The 21,290-nt window shown below is 36.6% G+C and overlaps 1 long non-coding RNA gene across 1 annotated transcript; it reads left to right on the forward strand.

Annotated features, from left to right (window-relative positions):
- The first annotated feature begins 1,110 nt into the window (after positions 1-1,110).
- Positions 1,111-21,017, forward strand: LOC126651236 (uncharacterized). Its single transcript, XR_007631588.1, has 4 exons — positions 1,111-1,253; positions 14,923-15,096; positions 15,291-15,356; positions 20,988-21,017. It is a non-coding gene; the product is annotated as an uncharacterized LOC126651236 (long non-coding RNA).
- The last annotated feature ends 273 nt before the right edge of the window (positions 21,018-21,290 follow it).

A 21,290-nucleotide genomic window follows, 5' to 3' on the forward strand; every position in this document is an offset into this window, starting at 1 on the left:
TGGCATTTCTACTAGAAACTGAAAATGAAAGAAAATATCTGTATTTTTTCTTTGTCAAATTTCTTTCAGGCATCAGAAATATGCTGGGAACTGGAATTAGTATTTCTTTTCAACATGTATTTTCACTGCAATTCTTTAAAGCCTTTCTTAAAACAAATTATGTCCTTTAGCAGATGATAAAATGTATTTTATCATGTGCATTTCTATACTTTCTGACATCCGGGGTTATCAAAGCACATCACTACAAATGCAAAAGAGCTCCTTGGTACAATTTCATCACCATTACCCGTCTCTATTACAACACAACTTCTAGCACCAAGAAATAAAGATTGTCATTACTTTGACATTGATTCAAACCCAAAATGATATGCCGAAGATTGAGTGTAAAATCTTCCAAAGAAATAGAAAGAGAAACCAGGTCTTCGGATTCCATAATATCTTAACGTATGAATCCTTCCTTTATCACCCTGCTCACCAGATGAGCAACTGAGCTGTGATTAGATAGATTATAGACTCTCCAGTCTATAATCTTTTTTTGTTATTTGCACTATACAAGTCTGCCATAGCATATATTAGCTTTAGGAAAACATAGGAGTAGGAAATGAAGAGAGGAAAATGTTTAATGCACTATGTACGTGGCAGATCACAACAATTCCTAGAAATGTTCAGTTCTCTAAGGTCTGTCTTGTTCTTCCTTTATTTAGCATCTATTTATGCATTGGTTGCTGCAAATCAACTTGAATGTGAACATGCATGATCTCACACCCGCACATACTTGGCTCAAGTTATCTCACGACCCTAGTGTAAACAAACCCATCAGTAAGAATCAAGACTGTTGTTACTGTTTCAATTAAAAAAAAGGGGATCAGACATCAGTTTTGTATATTACAAAGAAGGTTATGCATCTCTGACTGTATACAGAGAAAATGAAAGTGGTGCTATAATTAGTTAATCAATAAATTAATGGAAGTCAATGATAACCATCCAGAAGGATGTGTGTACAATAAAATAAAGATCAAGAAACATAATAGAGTCCTAACTTTACTTATTTTTGTAACATTTCTGTTAATTTCTTTTTCTTTCACAACTCCACCCTTCTTATTTAGGCATGAAAGCTAGAGTAACTTCTGTTGTCATTCAACCATTTAGAATGGCTCCCTGACATCTAAATTTCTTCATTATTTATATCAACTTTGAGCCTGAACCAGAAATTCTAGTGATGTAGGTGTCAGTCCTTCCACACTCAGAGACAGGTATGTTACAAGTTAACATTGTTAGTGCAGATTTTGTCTTGCCATGTACCAGAGCAACTAAAGTAACACACTAATGCATGCTCTCATATCAGAAAGTGTGTTAGCCTTTGATGTATATCTTCCTCAGTATGACTCATTAATTTAATAACTCATAGCACTCCATTATGTTAGTTCAGTTACATGTACTGTAGTGTATGCATGAAAGATTCTTATGAAATGTTTACTTGAAAAAAATGCTATATTTAAACATAAAAAGAATTAGAAATAACATTCTGTGATCTTTTAATAGATAAAAATATTATTGGTTATGAATTTGTACACAGTTTTAGACATTTTTTATATTTATATTTATTTATTTTTATATAAAATTATTATTAATTTTATTCTATTTTATTGTGTTTATTTATTCTAGAAACTGAAATACTGATAACCATATTTTAACTTAGGACAGTTATTTGTTTCACTGTCCATTTGAGTCACTTTCTGTTATTATGGATTTGTCCCCATGTATGCCAACAAGTAATGACTTTACTTGAGAAAGAATAAATAGTGATAAAAATAAGTTCCAAAGAACTCATTCTCAGTATCTTTTGAAACACTGTGCATCAATGCACTCTCAGAAGGAATTATCTATGCATTTGATTTATAAACTTAAACTTGCGTGGTCCCAGTGTCCATTCCAGGTCCTCTTGTAAACTCATTTTCCAGCAGTAGTTATTTTAGATTCTTATATTTGATGGAGTTAGCAAAAATGAAATGTGCCTCCTGTCATGCTGTAAGATAAGTGACTTGATGCATTAGTGAGTAGAACTCTCAGAGGAACAAATCATACTGATTTTTTTTTTCTACCAAGAGCAACTGTCCTGGTTCTGGCCAGAACAGAGTTATTTTTGCAGCAGCCAGAAAAGGGTATGGCAGGGTTATTCTGTACCACCTCACATCATTGCCAGGGGCAGAGGGAAGGGAGTTTATTCCAAGGAGAAGGGGTTCCTTCCAGCTAAGTAACCGTGGTGCCAGCTCCAAGCCACAGGAAGCAGTTGGGTAACGCCAGTTCCAAGGTGGAAGGAGTGTTAAAGATATTGAAAAAGAAACTGTTAAGAGTAAGTTGCTTAACATAGTGCATGGCAAGGATGAATTAACAGGTTTTTAATACAAGAGACCAGATTCATTCAAATCTCCCTGGATGACACAAGTCATCCACTAAAGAACACAACCCAAACATTACTTCTTTTTCTTGGAGAAACATGCAGCTCTTTCATTCCTTTTAGCATGGTTTTAGCATAGGAAATCCTTTATAGAATAGGAAATGCTTTTAGCAGGTTAAAGTGGTCATTCATTCATTAGATGTCCTTGTGAGGGAATATAGGTGAAAGAATTGTTTTCATATAGAAGACTCTTACTGGGTAATAAATCTCATACCTGAAAGCATGGTTCTTCTGAAAAATCCCCCTAGTGATTCACAAACCTCTTCATAAAGATGGTGACGTGAAGGGTGAGAAAACATAGGTAACTTTATTTGTGACTGCAAATAACACTAAGCCTAAAAACATTACAAATAGTCATGTTCATTTACATACTTAAAAACATAGGATCTATCTATAGTGGCAGTGCAAGCTACCCACACTTGTCTTGAGAGCAGCAAGAATAGTAGTCAGTCATGAATCATTAGCATTAGGCTTCTTAAGCAGTTGGAGACAATTTCACCAAAAATTAAATGCATTTAGTGGATAAGATTCCTTTAAGAGTCTATGTTTCTTAGGAATAAGATGTCCCGACATGAAGTGACAGATAAAAGTGCAGAGCTTCTCCATACTGATCAGGTTCCACTGTGTTTATACAATCAAAATGGCAGGCACAACATAGATGGATAATTGATTGTGTCACCTTCATAGCTTCTGCCACTTCTACATATCTGATAATAGTTCATACGAAGGTGGTCCATGTGAACCTTTATTATATCATTTGAGATCCCAACCCATCTCTTCTCACCACTAGAAAGAACAAGTAAGCAGCAGTGATCTTTGTGCAAAACTAATTCTGATAAGAGACCAACCAGTTGAAAGTCTTGCCTTAAAGCTGATGATAGCAGTTTAGATGGAATGAACTACATATTTTGATTCCAGCTTCCACAGCTAGAAAAAAAAATATGGTGCCAGTCTCATTTTCTGCACAGCTACCACTGGCAGGCCTTCAGTACCATTTCTGATGTAACCTAAAGGTCTGCTGTTCTTTTCTGGCAGTTTGATACTTTGCATCACCATATAACACTCTATTAGTAATGACCGTATGGAATTTTCTCTCTTCTCTGATGTAAAATCTCTCTAAACTCCACAATGAATAATAGATGAGATGCTATAAAATGCTGAATTTCCTTAAATGGTAATTCTTCTAGTTACATTTAAATATTTTTGATAGAAGAAAATTGGCCAGAAATACTAGTTGGACAAGCACTCTGTTGAGTTCTTGACATTGTTCCACATAATCAGACATTAGTATGGAAAGACTCCAAGCTTTCTTCTGCTACTATGACATTTCAGTGGTACTTCCATTGATTTACCCAAGGAATGTTTTCTTTAAGTTAATTTTTGATTGACTTCATGACCTAAGCAGCACAGAGAATATATTGAAATGTATTCTCATTGTTTGTGGGTGTTGAGTCTAATTGTCACCCTGAAAATAAACAATTTTGCATGTGTGCCAGAAATCAGTTTTTTATCACTGCAATTCGAAACATCATTCGCTTTCAGGTCAATGTCATTAAAACCAGATCAATACAGAAATTCATGTTTATCAGATTTCAGTTAGCTGAATTAATAAAAAATTATATTTAGCATTGAAATGCATCTATTTGCCAGTGAGAATTTAACAAAGAAATCTTTATTTTGTTTCTTGCTATCATTTTTTACATTCCCCGAAAATTTTACTGTGTGAATCATTTGGTGGCTCCCATTCACTGCCAGTGAAAGTTATTGGATTTAAAAGAAAAGCTTATTGCAGACAAATTATGCCTGATATTTTTAGGAAGAAAAAGTTACTGATCATTACAGAAATATTACACACAAAAACTTCACTCAGTTTTATATATCCATGTACAATGTGCATATTTTAATATTATAAATAAATTTGTTTCCAATTCCCTTTTCTCTAAAAAGCAGGGTATTTGGTTGAAAGAAATTGGATTAATTTATCTAGTAAAAGAAATGGATCTTTCACTTATGTACAGGGCAGAAATGGGTAAGCTTCTCTTACATGTAAATGCTCATGCTTGATATCTGAGTCAGTTTGGGAGAGACTTTTTTTACATTAATACAGATAGATCTGTCTGTCTTGATGGTCTCACTCTAAGTGTAAACTACAGAAGAGATGCAATTTGACAACCTGTATTTCAGATTCATGTTTTTAGTTTAGTTTTTTAACAAGAAAATAGGAGAGGGCAATGGGAAGTCCCATCACTGACATGCTTGATCACTGACACACTTGAATAATATGGAGCAAAATAAAGTTCTAGAAGTGTAAAAATAGCTACCTTCACTGCTTAATAACTAGCATTTTGTTAAGTGATCTGATGTTCTGATTGTATTTATAAACATTGACATTTCTTATAGCAGGTTGTTATAGCACTCAAGAAAGATATCCAGCTGAAGATGCCTGTCAAATGAGATGAAGAAAAAAGAAACAATTGTTTTCAGTTTAAGTTTCTTCTACTATTACTAAAGAAATAATTTCTTTAGACAATTAATCTTCAGTTTCTAATCTGGCTGTTTATGTCATAAGACCAATTTTTTAAATGTGTATCAAGGAAAACAAGTCCTTGAAAAAGAACTGTAGAAGTACAGTAACAGTGCTGGGCATCTGCAGTGGATTGAAGAGGAGAGATGTTGAAGCATAAAAGTCCTTGAAAATAAGAAAACTTTTAGCCTAATACAACATAATGTAGCCTGTAGGTTCATTAAAATGCTCAAATTCCAAAGGTAGTGAGTAGTCAATGGCTCAGAGTCCCAGTGTTCATCAGTGACAAGTGGTGTCCTCCAAGGGTCCATACTAGGACCAGTGTTATTTAGCATCTTCATTAATGACATAGAAAATGGGATCAAGTGCACCCTCTGCAAATTTGCAGATGACATCATGCTGAGTGGTGCATTTCATCCCCTTGAAGGACAGAATGCCATCCAGATGGACCTGGACAAGCTTGAGAAGTGAGGAACCTCGTGAAGTTCAAGAAACACAAGTGTGAGGTCCTGCACTTGGGTTGGGGCACTCCTCAGTACCAGTATCCAGCTCTGGGGTCCCCAGCACAGGAAGGACAATGACCAGCTGGAATGAGCCCAGAGGAGGGCCACCAAGATGATTAGGGGGATTTATCACCTCTCCTATGAGGAAAGGTTGAGAGAATTTGGTTTGTCCAACCTAGATAAGAGAGTGAGGCTCCAGTGAGACCTAACTGCAGTCTTTCAGTACTTGAAGGGAGCCACAAGAAAGATGGAGGACTTTTTACAAGGGCATACAGTGACAGGACAAGGGGGAATGACTTCAAACTAAAAGTGAGTAGGTTTAGATTAGATATTAGTAAGAAATGCTTGACTGTGAGGCACTGGAACACATTGCCCAAAGAAGTTGTGGATGCTTAATCCCCAGAAGTGCTCAAGGCCAGGTTGGATGGAACTCTGAGCAGTCTGATCTAGTGAAAGGCCATTTCCAACCCAAACCATTCTATGATTCTATGATTTTCAGATAAGAGGGACAGACATATGCAAATCACGGAACCATAGAATATTAAGGTTCGAAAACACCTCCAAGATTGAGTTTAATGTTTGACTGAACAACATCATGTCAACAAAACCTTAGCACTTAGTACTACATCTGGTTGTTTCCTAGGCACTTCCATGGATGGTGACTCCACCACTTCTCTGGGCAACCCATTCCAGTGTTTAACTACCCTTTCATAGAATCGTAGAATTATTTATATTGGAAAAGACCTTTAAGATCCAACCTTTAAACTAACCTTTAAACTAACACTGCCAAATACACCATTAGACCACATCTCAAAGCACCACATCTTTTAAATATCTCCAGGGATGGTGTCAACCACTTCCCTGGGAAGCCTGTCCCAGTGCTTGATAACCCTTTCAGCAAAGAAATTCTTCCTGATTCAGCCTGAACCTATTCTGGCACAGCTTGAGGCCATTTTCTCTTGTCCTGTCACCAGCTGCGTGGGAGAAGAGGCCGAACTCCACCTGGCTGCAACCTCCTTTCAGGTAGTTGTAGAGACCAGTAAGGTCCCCCCTGAGCCTCCTTATCTCCGGACTATGCAGCCCCAGCTGCTCATCATGTGACTTACTCTCTAGACCCTTCATCAGCTTTGTTGCTCTTTGGACTCACTCCAGCACCCTAATGTTTATCATGAAGTGAGGGGCCCAAAACTGAACATAGTATTTAGTTGCAGCCTCACCACTGCTGAGTAAAGGGTGACAAACACTGCCCTAATCTTTCTGGCCACTCTATTTTTGGTACAGGCCAGGATGCCATTGGCCTTCTTAGCCACCTGGGCACACTGCTGGCTCATGTTCATCTGGCTGTCAGCCAGCATCCCCAGATCCTTTTCTGGCAGCTTTCCAACCACTCTTTCCTCAGCCTGTAGTGCTGCATGGGGTTGTTGTGACCCAAATGCAAGACCCGGCACTTTACCTTATTGAACCCATACCATTGGCTGCAGCCCATCAATTCAACCTGTCCAGATCTGACAAAAATGGACTAATTCTGCTAAAAGATGCTTCCTGATGTGCATATAGGTACTGTGTGTTGTGGTATAGTGAACAATTCTGAAGCTAAGTGTAATCAAACTATCTTTAGGGTGAAAAGTAGCCTGTTTGTTGTCACGTGACTGAGGCAGTTTCTCGACAACTTAATTACTGACTTCTAAGGTTCTTCCAACAGCACAGAGTGACAAATCTTGTACTGCCACAGGACATTTCCCAGGTAATTAAACAATGGGAATAAGAAAGAACATGACCTGGGCTTTCCTTTTGCATTCTAGAATAGAGTTTTCACAAAGAATAAATAACATTGCTAATCCCAGAAAAAAAAATACAGCCCTGTGAAACTGGTTCTCTGCTATCAACTGTCAGCTGATTGTTGGCTGGTTTGTTTGTTTTCTGATCAGTAACTTCATGACAGGAGATAAAACCTCCATTCTTCACGGCCTGAAAAAGGCTTCCACTTTTTTGGTAATGCAGAAAAATACTGTGGAAAGATTCATCTTACCTAAGTTTAGCCTTTACAAAATGTCAGAATTGCAAACATATCTTTCTTAAGCAAAAGTCAGACATAACACTAAACTCTTCATACTAGTTCCTGGCACAGAACATTTAGTGACTCAGTTGCAGCAACTGTAGTTAAAAGAAACAAACAATTATGTACTGTAAATTTGGGCCTGACTGCTCTAAGTATCCAGCTGTTAGATGAAGTTTACATTAATAAAATGTTGTCCCTGCCCAAGGGCTTTCTGAGTAGCCTGTATAAAGAACTCCGGAAAAATGAAGAGTAGATTTGTTCCTACCAGGCAGGAAGGAAATTGTCAGGCGGGAAGAGGATATGGACCTGTTTGCATGCAAGGGTCAGTATTTAGTTGCTGGATATTTCCTCTGTGTCCACACGACAAGAGAGCCCTTAGCTTCCTGCACTGGACAAATAGCAGGAAAGGGTGTGAGAGTTATCATCTTATAGCCTTGTCAGTGAGGAAGGCTGCTTACCAAAATCAATAGAAAAGAACTGAATTTCTGGACCAGATAGATATAAGCAGCTGAAATCGTTAAGGTGTTCTTGTTTAATTTCCTGAATTTAATTAACATGCTGTGCCATTCTTTTCCATAAATTCATTAGGTTTTGCCAGCTTTTTATTAATCAAATTACTTAAGCTGTGTATGGAATATATGTGCAGAATTAGAAAATATCTACAGAAACAAACTTTAATGACTCTGTTCCAAGCAGGGGTGTGAAAGACTTCAAAAGCCAAAATTTTTAAGCACAACCTCTTTGGGACTCTTTCTTTTGTGCTTTGGGGTTTTCTAAGCTAAAACTGTTAAGACATTGAAGACTGGCAAAAATCTACTCCATTTGATTGTTTGTGTGATCATACTGCTCATTAGCTAAAAAATGAAACAGGTTAACCCTAGAAATCTTCAATCCCATGTTAAATACTTACAAACTTGACTCATTCTGCTAAGGCCAGAGAGGTTATTTCATCCAGTCAAAATTTTCTTGTGCTTGCAGAAAAGATCAAATGATTCAACATGCAAGTCAAGTGATTAAACTGTTCCTCACTAGTAGTTTAATTCTGAAATTTTTTTTTACAGAATTTGATTCACAGTCCTTTTGTTTACACTTTTCAAAAACCTTTTTTTTTTTTTACACTTTCAAAATCTTTTTTCACATACCTTTTGGCAAATCACATTCAACTGTGAAATACAGACTCAAAATTGTACAGAATTGGTTTGTAGTGCAAATCATCAAAGAAGACACCCAAAGCAGTCCAGGTCTTCTACTTTATTCTAGACTTTCTAAACACACCATGTATTAATGGTGGGAATATACATGTAACATGAAGTTATAAATCTGATTTAAATTACTACATACAAAAGACAGTGCAAGCTAATATCTATTTTATAACATTTAAGTAAAAAAATTGATATGACTTAATAGAACACATTTCATTGTGCTACTGGAGAGACATTTGTGTTTATTGAATGCTAAATTAGAGATTCTGGATGGAGCTGATTGTGGAACACCACACAATGTCATCCATAAATGCGTTTTCTCACCCACACATGAATGTGTATTTATTGCACTAATCTACATAATGGCAAACAGACCTCAGAAAGTTGCAGGAGGGGTCATTCATCTACAGCAGATGAGGCACAGCAGAAACATGATGAATTGGTTTGTAGACCCTGAACTGCAGGGACATAAATAAAGTATCCTCTGGGCTACACCAGGGATCTAGTTCAAAAAAAAAAAAAAAAAAAAAAAAAGGATGATAGAAAAAGATTTATTCCTTTCTTTGTCGTTTGGTGCAGAATTTTCTTCAACGCATACCATTTAAGTGGGAAATGTTCCTATGCAGTCATAACTTTTAATGTGTAGAGTATGATAAACATCGCATTTGTACCACTTCATCCCTTCCACCACTACTGCAGCAATAAACAAGTTTCCTTCAGTTATTTTATAATAATTAGTCTGATGTCACATGTAGTTACGTATATGTCCAGTGTAATTTATAGTCTTAAGCAATCTTAAATATTGATAACACAATATGTGATGGAATTATTTCACAGGGTAATATTAAGAAGATAACCATGTTATTCTATTTTATTATTAATACCATATATGATATCATGTCCCTTTGTGCCACAAATGTATGAGGCAAACTAGTTAATAAGAATTTAATTTATGGTACAAATCTTTCACAGCATAGAAATTCCCTGACCTCGTCATACTTAACTACTATATTCAGGAAAAATTAGCTGTGTCCTTAGATTAGTAAACAGGAAAAGCTAAGCTAAGTAAATTAGATACATAGTACTATTTATGAGAGTGCCATAGTACCAGTGTTGTTTCATTCAGGTGTAAATCCCCATGGAGAGAATTAGTCCTGAAGTCCTTTAGTAAAAAAGGGAGAATCTGAGAATGAAGGGGGAACTGTCTTCCTCTTTTATATCTACCATCTTGAATCATATCACAGCAGTGCTTCCTCCCTAGCCTCACAAATCCAGTGGATAAACAGAAGAACTTGAATATCGAAGAGGCAGTAGTTGAACACAATCATTGCAACTTTAAACTTCCACATGCTTCCTTTCAATGCTGATAGCATCCAAAGCGTCAGAGAGAAGCACAATGTTATCTTGACTGCTACTCTGAAAATTTAATGTGGCTTTTGCATAGTGTCCTGATAGGAAAGAATATAGTATGTATGAGACAGATTCTTCCCACTCTGTTTTGAAAAACTGCAACCAATCATAGTTAAAGTAACCCCTGCAGCTAGCCCTGAACCTTAGGAAAGTGACATAGATCACATCAATTTTGTTGTGTTCTGACTTATCTTAGGTAGAGAGGCAACTGTGTCTTCCCAAACTAAGTTGTGATCATAGTGATTATACAAACTCTTCCTGGGATTTAAAGACAATGATGGAGTCAGAAGGAAAAGCATACCCAAAGCAAATCCAAAACATCTTAAAAGTAGAAAAGATTGGCACATAAAGACATTGGCTGAAGACAATAGTACCAGAACAGCAACTTGAAAAAGAAAGTCAACCACATACCAGAACAAATTTTTGCAGACCAAAAGAGGAAAAACTTAGTCTTCTGGAAAAAAAGATAAAACTTTCTCCAGGAAATGAGTAAGCCATGCTCCTTTCTTTTTCCAGGGCTGTACCTTGAACTTTATGAATTTCATTTGCTTGGAGTTGTGAGCAAAATCTTAGGTTTATTACCAGTATCACAACATTGTAATTCTGATCACTAAAAAAAAATATACTTCTAGAGCAGTGGAGAAGCCCAGTTTTCTTCATATAAGTAATGTGACCACTCATTAGTTAAGTAAAATCTTTTGTGCTTTCAAAGGATTTTCCCACAAAAATTAAGTTCTCCTCATTTCTCTCTGTCCTTCTCTTCATAAAGTAAAGCATCTAATTATTTCTGTTCTGCTGATGAAGAAACTGAAACACAGAGACTTCTTTCAAAAAAGTATAGGCATGTTGAGAATAGGAAACTGGGCTGAGAATGCAAGTTCCCTCATTTCTAGTAAAACAATTTATCCAGTGGGCCATGTTTCTTCCTATAGCTGACACTCTACACAGCTGCTATACAATGCTATTTGGGGTTTTATTTTTTTATTAGTTTGCACGCCATCTGTCCTGTGAGCAAAAAACAAGAAGCTATTTAAACATTCCTCTCCACTGATCTCTTTCCTTCCTTCCGACCACCAATAGGCTGGGGAACAGAATGGTGTTTTAAATTACAATTTACATAGATACATGGATATACATATAACTGAAGACAATTAAAAAAAGATGTCTTTTTCTTCTTTTTCAAGAAAAATACTGTCAGGTTAGGAAACCAATCATGACATTCCTGTTGTCCTGGGTAGGGAATTTATTGAAGCTATTACATAATATCACATTGTTATATAGGTACTCATGAAATATGCCCCTCTCTTTTTCTTTTTCCTCCCTCTCTCCCTCCCTGTCTTTCTCTCTCTCACTCTCCCTCTTTCCATTATCATTCCTCTCCCTCTCAGTAACCATATTTACTTTATTGAGTCAATGAACTGGGCAAAAGACGTACTAAACCACTATTAAATCACAGATGTCTGTCCCCTTGTCACTGCAGGATATACCTGCAAGTCCCAGATAGCAAACGTATCTGGTATTATACAGAAGCTGAACTTAATCTTGGATCTTTTTCCTACAAACTCTGATCATTCTTATTACAATAATTTGTAAATCATCACCCCATCTTCTATTTCTGAAGAGGATTTGGGACTAAAAATATTAAGAAAAGTAGATACATGTCCATGCCCTAGCATGGCCACCAGAGTAAACAGTTTAAATGAGCACAGGCTGAGCTGTGGATACACACTGCTTTTTGCTAGCTCTTCTATAGGGCTGTAAGCTATAGCAAAAAACAGAGCAGTCAGCTGTGGGTAAAATTTTACGGTAGTGCAGAAAGATCTGCCAGAGCCCATCTGTTGAAGCTCTTCATCATATGCTTTGGGTTTATGCTTTCTCCTGCTGTGCACAAGCAGCTCTAAGTAGACTGAGGAAAGGTGAATAATTTTTCAGTAGAGGCCAAAGGCAACCATACGACAAGTGCAAGGTACAAATCTTGATGCACACTAAAGGTGGATTAGGTGCAGCCCAATGTGTTGCAGGAGGAGGGTTTATGAAATTTTTAAGTACTCAGAGAGTACTTGAAAGAGTACAGGTAAATGGGTGTGGCCAAAAGGAAAAGCTGTTGTATCTTAAAGAGGCTCTGAGGGTGCTATGACCTAACAATCGTGGACATGTCTTGAGAGCTACTGACATAAGAGATTTCCCTTTGTTTTATTAAGATAATAAGTTTTCAGTAAATTTTTGTCCAAGAACTCTCTTCTGCTTTGGAATTTGCTCTCTGCTTTTGTTGGAAATATCCAGCTTTTGCTGGATACTGGCAAAACCTGGATATCTACAAGGGTTTTGGTTTAAAAAGTGTTTAAATGTTTACATTTAAAGGAGAAAAAAAAGGGTTTCTACATTTTCTGGGTATGTTTAAATTAGTCATCTTCTGAAAGACCATGTTGAGTGCCAGATAAACTGTTCTTGATCTATGCTTGATAGAGGTTTACATTATCGGTGACTGATTTTCAGGGATCTGAACCCGTGCAGATTGTATTGACTTTAACTGTCTCTCTTAGTAGTCAAAAGTTCTGTAAACCCTACTCCCATGATACATTAGACCACTGTATTTTTAAAATTGGTCTTGTGATAAGCAGGCAAATCATGCCTCTTGCCACATATCAAGTCCTCATGAATCTTGATTTCCCTTAGGAAACATGTAATTTGTGTTAACAGTTTTCACATATTCTGTAGCAGTGGGAATACAGAGTGACTCTGTGGACTTCTGACTTGTAAATTTTTTTCATGAAGGGGAAAGAGACATTCTGGGTTTTTTAAAATATAACATGATGTGCACCAAACATGTCTTTCAGTTACTGGTGTAAAAAACCCAGTTCTAAGAAGCAATGTAATTAATATTTTTGTGAATTATCAGAAGACATCAGTTATTCCACTTTATCACACTCACTTTTAGCTCACTGTGTGATCTGACAGATCTAAGAGAAATACCTGTTGTTAGCTGTTATTTAAATATTTTTTTTTACTTTCTGAGAACATATTTTACAATAATGCCCTAAATTTTAAGTTCAAATTTCTTCTGGCAAACAGCTACAGTTTATTTATTATATCCTTGAATTCGAATAGAAACATTACATATGATGAGAACTTTTCAAAACTTGTTTTCAAAACAGTTTTTGAATCTTTTCTGGCTTTTACAAATACTCTTAGTTATGAACAGCAGCCACTGTGAACATTTAAAGGAAAGGAAAATGGAAATTTAGGGGGTTTTGTTTTGGTTTTTGGTTTTGGTGGTTTTTTTAACATATTTTTTTCACAGTACATTCTCCAACAATTTTGTCTTCACAAACATGTCAATACCTTCAGCCAAAACATAAGACTTTCATCCAGCTTGCATGCTGATATCCAAAGAGAAAATTTTTGGCTGACAAGGAAGAGGATTTAGACTCCATAAACTTTGCTTGTCTGGAAGATTACACTGGGGGAAAAGGTCTAGATATACAAATCCTTCTTACTAGAACTGATTTTTCTTCCCAAGTTCTACGTGTGGTCTTTTCTCTGATTTCCATTTTTAGTTTTTAATCGTACTTGCAGGTCAAGTGACTATGCATTATTTTGTGTCCATCTCCATCTTCATCTGAGTATGACATCTAGGAGACCATGCCTTGTGCTATCACACTCATTTTTGAGAGCTTTTTACAAAATATTTGATCCTCTTTCATTTCTAGATTAAATGGGCAAATTTATGTGTTTTCTTCATCTCCTCAAGGGTGAATATATTGCAGAGGAAACGTCTCAACATAAATTATAACTGAATCATTTCAGCTTAGCTTTCAGAGGCCTGGGTGGTCCTGTGGTTTGCAGGTCAAGATATTAGCACATCCTCAGTATGATAAGAGATGTACAAACAGCTACGCCTGTTCTTTCCGAGGTTGATTCATTTTACAGAGGGGAGGGGATGTTTCCGCTGCCCTCTGGAGGGGTTGTGCAACAGAAAAGTGCATTTAATCATTACAGAGACTTCTACAGAAGTGGAAGTCTAAGAGTTCCACTTCTAATAGTGGAAGTTTCAAGAAGGATATCAGAATTAGTGTGTCCTCTGGCTTCCCTGCCTACATCCCTTTACACTTTATGCTTTTTAGAGGACTGTGCTAGCACTTTCTGCTCTCTCAGGGTTATTGGTTGCAAGGGAATTCTACTGCTGAGGGCCTTCTCAAGGAAAGCTCCTTTCACTTCCAGCTCTCAGATGTTTGGCATAAACCCCAAAAGAGTATGATTCCCCTACTAATTAGTAGATCTTCAGATATTACTAGTCCTATTTACTGTACGTTCAATTCTTGATGAACCAATGAATGCAAATGATAGCAAAACCATACTGGAGATGTGACAGTGATAATTCCCTTGATGAAGACTTGACAGATATGTATGGAACTTAAAAACATGAAATTTAAAATAATAAGTCTCATTGATTAAACACAAAATCAATCAAATTATTTTTTATTTTATTCTTTCTTTCAAAAAAATTCAAAAATTTTATTCTTTCTTTTAAAACAGCAGCTTATTCAAGGTGTTGTAGCCTTACCAATAACATACATGTTATTTGGTGTTTCAACAGGGCTGGCTCTTGCAATAGTGCAATTGGAAGGCAACAAATTTTAAAGGTCAAGAAAGGAATTCTCATTAAAAAGCACGATAACACTTAGGCTACCAGCCAATTTCAAGGTGTCAGTGCCAAATCTTTTACCTTCTTCTATCTCTTTTTTTCTATTTATTCTACATCACAGAACAACTATAGCAATGTTAAATGGATAAGGCCAGAGCCCATATAGAAGTGAATGAACTACAATTTACATCATGTGGGTCATCTGCCCTATAATTCCCCAGATCTGCTTTTGAGCACAGATGAACAACGGAGAGAAAAAGCTAAGGAACATTCTCTTGTAATTGCATTACTTCCAGTAAGTAAAGAAAGGTAAAAGTAGAGATACAACCAACACTGCTTTTAGAAGGCATGGAATCAAATTTCTTACTAATTCTTTTTGCCACTGGTGGATAAAAGTAGTGACTAGGTGGTGAATTTATAATTTTGGCAAAGAATTCTGGGAGTACTGCCTGTGTTCACTATGAGCTGTGCCTTCTGTTCTCTTCACAGTGCCTCTTCTACTAGAGGAATGTCGTGACTGTGAGGAATCTGCCAAAGAGCCTTAAGTCTTTAGAGGTGAGTCTCTGTTGGGTACTTTTATAAGGACAGCAGAAAATTTGGTCTCTTAGCAAAAGCTCCATCTTGTTCTAAAGCAATTTCTCAGGCAAACAAACTGCATGGGAAGGTGGCTCTTGTTTCAGTGACTTATTTTTCTTTCTTAAACTTAAGCAAACTTTAGGATCAGGTTACTGATCTTGACATGGCTCTTCAATTTTTCATTTGGAAAATACTGTATTTTACTTCCTTAAATTTTATACCTGAAATGTTTATGCAACTGATCTCTAAAAGAAAATAATGAATCACAACCTCCCTGATTGCAGAAAGTGTGGAACGTTCAGAACAAAAATACTGTACAAAATGGGAGGAGTACCTTGACTCCAAAAACCATTTCATCAACCCCATAATGCTCAAAAAAGACAAACTTAACAATGGAGAACTAGACTGATGTAATGAGACATGAATTTTCACACTTAACACAAAACAAAGGGTGTAATTCTTTTTCATTCTGTGTGAACAGTGCGGAAAGGTAGTAAACAGAATAGCAGAAAACATTTGCATTTACATGATCAGAAAAACAGATAGCAATGATAATTCAGGTGTTTAGCTGTGAACTTTAACCAGGGCTTGTGTGATCATAGTTAGGATTTGAAATATGCCACTGAGAGGGTACAGTTAAGGCACAATCTATATCTGTTCTTCTTAGACATTTCTGAATAGGTTAGATTATTGTGATGCCTGTAGCACCAAGTTTTAAAAAGAGATTTCTCACACTGTCTCATCTGACAGTCTTCCAAGCAGACCACATACCACTCAAAAGAAAGAGACAGCCCCGTGGCTATGACAAAGTCGTACTGCCCATGTGGAGTTCTGCAGATCCACAGACCAAAGGAAATTAAATGTTCAGTGGGGAATATACTAGTTCAGAAATGGGATTAAATTGCATATAGTTTTAGTGCAAAGTCAATGGAAAATATTGAAAAAGTTATTATAATTGGAGAAATAGCACTCCTCTGGTGAGTACTCTCCTTTCTTGAGTAATTTTTTTGTTTTGGGAGCTCAGTTGCTTTGACCACATTTTGGTCACAGTTGTAGAAAATGTGTGGCTTTTTACTCTTCCCACATTATCTCCAGGAGAAGTGACTAGAGCATGTCCTCCCTTTTTTTTTACACCCATTTAAAGTTTTATTGCCACTAGTTAGAAAAACTACAAATAAACCTTAAAATAATGACCAAACTTTAGAAGAAATCCTTATTCCTGTAAAGGAACAGAGAGGTGAAAAATTGATCTCTCTGCCTCTTTGACCACTTTTCCCCTTGGAAGCTTCAGGAATTTGTTCAGAGGCTTTGACTTTTGGAAACACAAATCTTTCTCAGTCAACTTGGATTGACAAAATGCTATTAAAAAAAGATCCCAAATAACACAAGTAACACTAAGCATTTCTAAATGAATGTTCACTAACAGTTCTGACAGTGTTTTCATCTCTAAATGCTGGGTGTGCTTTCAGGGCATAGTAGAGTAAGCAAGGCTATAGCCTGCAGGGGCTGCTGTCATGCAAGAATAATTATACTAGGATGGAACAAACAATCAAACTATAAGGACAGATGTTGTTTGGTTTTGTTTTATGTTAAGGGCTAAGTTTATGTTCCACATTAGCAGAAACAGTATCTTTTTGTGAAAGTCTTGGGATACTTTCCAGAACTGATTAAGAACTAAGGCATATACTTTTCAACATGTTGGGATCTCCTATCTGAGAGGATGTCCTGTTTACATTTTGAGCATTAGCTAAGTAAGTATGCTGCACAAGCGCTCCAGCGGTAAGGTGAAATATAAGAGGGGAAGATGGCTTGAAGTGGATTTTCGCCAAGTTTGAAAAATGACACTTGCATGACCTCTGTCATCAAACCATTTGGGATTAGTTCTACAAAAGTATATTTTTAATGAGAATAAGCAGTCAGAAGGGAGAGGCCTTGGTGTCCATGCAATGTATTTCAGTTGGTTTAAAACTTTTTCATCTTCATTTAAGAAAGAAAATAAGGAGCAGCTGATAATGTGACTCCTAGCCAGTCTCATTTTATGAAATGACCTGAGTAGCTAACCAAACACCGATGAATCTAACACTAGCATTAAGTAGCATCTAGGAATAGCAAAACAAACAAAGCAAGAGTGACAGATTCTGTATTTATATAATCTCTTTATCACCTAAAGTCTTTCTATATGAGAACAGTAGTATACTACACAGTACTTACCTTATATTGCATGAAAGGCAACAGAAAATCGTTTGCTGTTTTCAGGTTTGAGTTAATTTTTTGCATGAGGGTGGCAATTTTTTTTGGTTGAAGGCAGAAACAACTTGTAATGAAATGGGAAAACAAAGTGACAAATTCCAAAACCAGAAGAATTTAAATTTTAAACATAGGCAAAACATAGTAGACTAATGGGAAAGTACCTAAAAGAATATAATAGTAAATATCATATGTGGTGCTTCTGCACACCCACAGCTTAACTGCTGTCAAGATTTGGTAGACTTCCAGGAAAAGGAAAAAATTTAAGGCACAGTTTGATAAAGTGTTAATTTTTAAATGTGTATAGGGAGCTTTTCAACCCTGTCCAAAGGATACTGATGGGCACACTTCTGTTCTCACTGTGACCTCCTGAAGCTAACTAAAATTAACAAATCTTCTTTTTTCACCACCGGGACTAACCCTCGCTCTGTATATAGATAGATGTATGGATTCAGATCTTTTAAGAATTTTTATATTAGGAATGGTATCCAGGGCCAAATACTGGAAATGTTATTCATCTGGGTTTCCACTTGACCTGATGCTTTTCACATTCACTTTAGTAGCATAGTATCTTAAAAATCCTTGTGTACAATTGTGTACAAAATGAAGTCCATTGATGCAAACCAGTTTGAGATCTGAATAATGTAAAAAAAAAAGACTTTTCTTGGGAATTAGCCCAGAAAAGTAGGTGATGGAACTGCTTCACATAATAACTTCAGTGTATCTGTTATACACAAAGAGCTTTCCTATTATGATATTCATATTTATTTCTAATTAAAAATTTTAGAAATCTAGATATCTCTCAGCCTTTATGTGGAGCCCATCATCCCTGCTTCTGGGAGAATGAGAATAGTTCATTGTATGTACTATGAGGTCTGCCAGTGTTATCTCTGAAATATGAGAACAAGTGGCATAATAAAATGTACTGCAGAACTCTGAAAGCCCTTGATTCTATATTTACATCTCTGAACAAGCTCACTTTGACTCATAGCTCCTTAATTAGAGGCATAGTCGTTTTCTTTTCTGTAGGGCATTTTTTTACCCTCACAATACAAGCATACATTTGGTAACTAATACCAGCAATTAGCCTCATCTGCTATGTAAATGAGTGTAATTGCAATTAAATACTTTAGTGGGCCCGAAGGGAAAACATGCAATCATTACAAAGTAAGTAGGAGTACATGGTAAAGGGACTTTTAGTAGTGCTAGAAGTGCTTTTTCCCTGTGTTGACTACGGTCCTTTCCATTGTTAGTCATTTCTTCAGGAGTTTAGAACCTGGTTCAAAGAATATTTTTTTCTCTCTTCCATTGAGAGCTGTGATAACCACAGAACAAAGAATGACATGATTTATGAAGAAGAGAGAAATTATCTCTAGGATGTTCACAGAAATTTCTGGTGAACATCTGAGTATCACAAAACAACATACTAAAAACAATACTGGGAATTTCCTAGATTGGTTTATTGTCAAAGATTTGTTGAAATCAATGGCTATGACAGTTTCACACTAACTAAAATAACTGTGTCACTGAATACGTCTACATTATTCTCTGTCTTACACAAGAGCTGTCACTAGCATACTGTAGGTAGCCTGTCTGGATTGTATTTGATGATATACTAAACATAGTATGGATATAGTGGCACTGTACTGCTGAGCTTGGACTTGATGTTTGAACAAACTGCAAATCTAATTTTGAGTGTGTCCTCCTAGAAAGTAATACAGATGCATGGTCAGATATAACTCAATAGTGTAAACATGATTCAGAAATCTCATTTGTATATCCTGTATATGTAATTTTGCATCTGAGTTAATAAAGTTTAAAGTGCCAAATCCACATTTTGAAATTTAATTATTTATCCCTAATTTCTTCCATTAGTTCAGTGTAATGGAACTATATGTTAAATTTGAATTTTCTTCTGCTGCATTTAAAGAAAGAAAACTAAAATTTTACTCAAAAAGACATTTTGAGCTGCTATTTTGTTCACAAACAATGTGGTAAATTTTGACCAAACTTAAGCACTGTAGATAGTCATCCTTCTTATTGCATCTTGAAAAGGTGGTTGAGAAGGAGGTTAGAACTGATTTTTTTTCTTAAAAATATCATGCAAAAACTGTTCATGTCCTGAATTAGCCTTTTTTTTTTTTTTTTTGGCATTACTCCTTGTTTTAAGTCTAGGCCTTTATGTCTGTTTAAGGATGCCTGTGTTAGGATGAACCAAGGGCAGGTGCTACTCCTAGAGGAGGATGGCCCACAGCCCAGAATGACAGCAAGGCAAACAGAGGCCTCACTGACAAGGGTCCTGTCCCACAGCACTGGAGTGAGGCAAACAGGGCAGGCCTGATGACAGTAATCAGGAATCTAGAATCTCCAAACAAGTTCACTGTAATGAGACATGCCAGAGGTTGGGCCAAGAATTCAGTCCATGGGTCAGGATTAGTATCCATACATACCTACAGGGTCCAGATCAATAGCTACAATGCAGTCCAGTCATGGACCAAGTATGACATCTACTTGAGTCCATTTCCCAACCAAATGACATAGGAACTCCTGCTGCAGCTTCTTCCATCTTTTTCTCAAAGGTCTTCAAGGCCAGCTGTAACTTCTCAGACAGCTCTCCCTTCTGAAAGCTGACTGGAAGGGAACAGAACCACACTCCTAGGAATGTTTGATATGCTCTGGGCTCTGACTATCTGCTAGACTGAAAGGTTGCTTTACCTAGAAGAATGCTTCAATACCATTCTGTTTATGAGAATGTCTTGTCTATTCTGAAAAATAACAGTGGAATAGTAAGAACACCTCAACTTAAATTCAGGCTAGGCAAGACAGAAACAAGTTACCAAGAACAGAAGTACCTTTCAATAGAAATAGGTGATGTCTGAGTTTTTCACTTGTTGAGACACATTGCGTGCAGGAAGAAAAATCCTGGTGGCTTATTTATCTAGTGGTCTGCTGAAATTTTTCTCTGTGGTATAAAAGTAATTTATTTTTATGTTAGACAAGGTAGTTGTTTGGATCTATCTCTTTCTCAGGATGACTTCAGAACAGCAAGTGCAGTGCAATTCATATTGGTTTCACTTACCAGGAAAAAAAATTAAAGGAGAATCTTGTTTCTAAATTAGTGTTCCCAAGTTGCCACAAACTGCTTAATGTGATTCAGTAATATGGTATGGTATTCAATAATATGGTATATGATTCAATAATTGGTATGGGTATCCCTTGAATAATATCTTTCTCGTATGACTGAAAGAACTCATAATTGGTGACAAAAATACTGCTACTGAAGTTTAATTTTGCATAGTTAGCAGGGTAATCTCTGCCCCGTAAAATATTTTTTCCTAAATTCAAAAGCATTTTATTTCACAGAATCACAGAATATGCTGAGTTGGAAGGTAGGCACAAGGATCATTGAGCCCAGCTCCTACATAGGACCATGCTCAAGAGTCACACCATTTGCCTGAGAGTATCATCCAAACACTTCTTGAACTCTGGCAGTCTTGATGTTATGACTACTTCCATGGAGAGCCTGTTCCAGTGCCCAACCACACTCTGAGTGAAGGATCTTTTTCTAATATCCAACCTAAACCTCTCCGACACAACTTCAGGCCATTCCCTCAGGTTCTATCACTGGTCACCACAGAGGAGAGATCAGTGCCTGCCCCTCCTCTT

Source organism: Myiozetetes cayanensis, unplaced genomic scaffold, assembly GCF_022539395.1.
Source record: "Myiozetetes cayanensis isolate MyiCay16 unplaced genomic scaffold, myiCay2020 scf6-25, whole genome shotgun sequence".
Taxonomy (NCBI): Eukaryota; Metazoa; Chordata; class Aves; order Passeriformes; family Tyrannidae; genus Myiozetetes; species Myiozetetes cayanensis.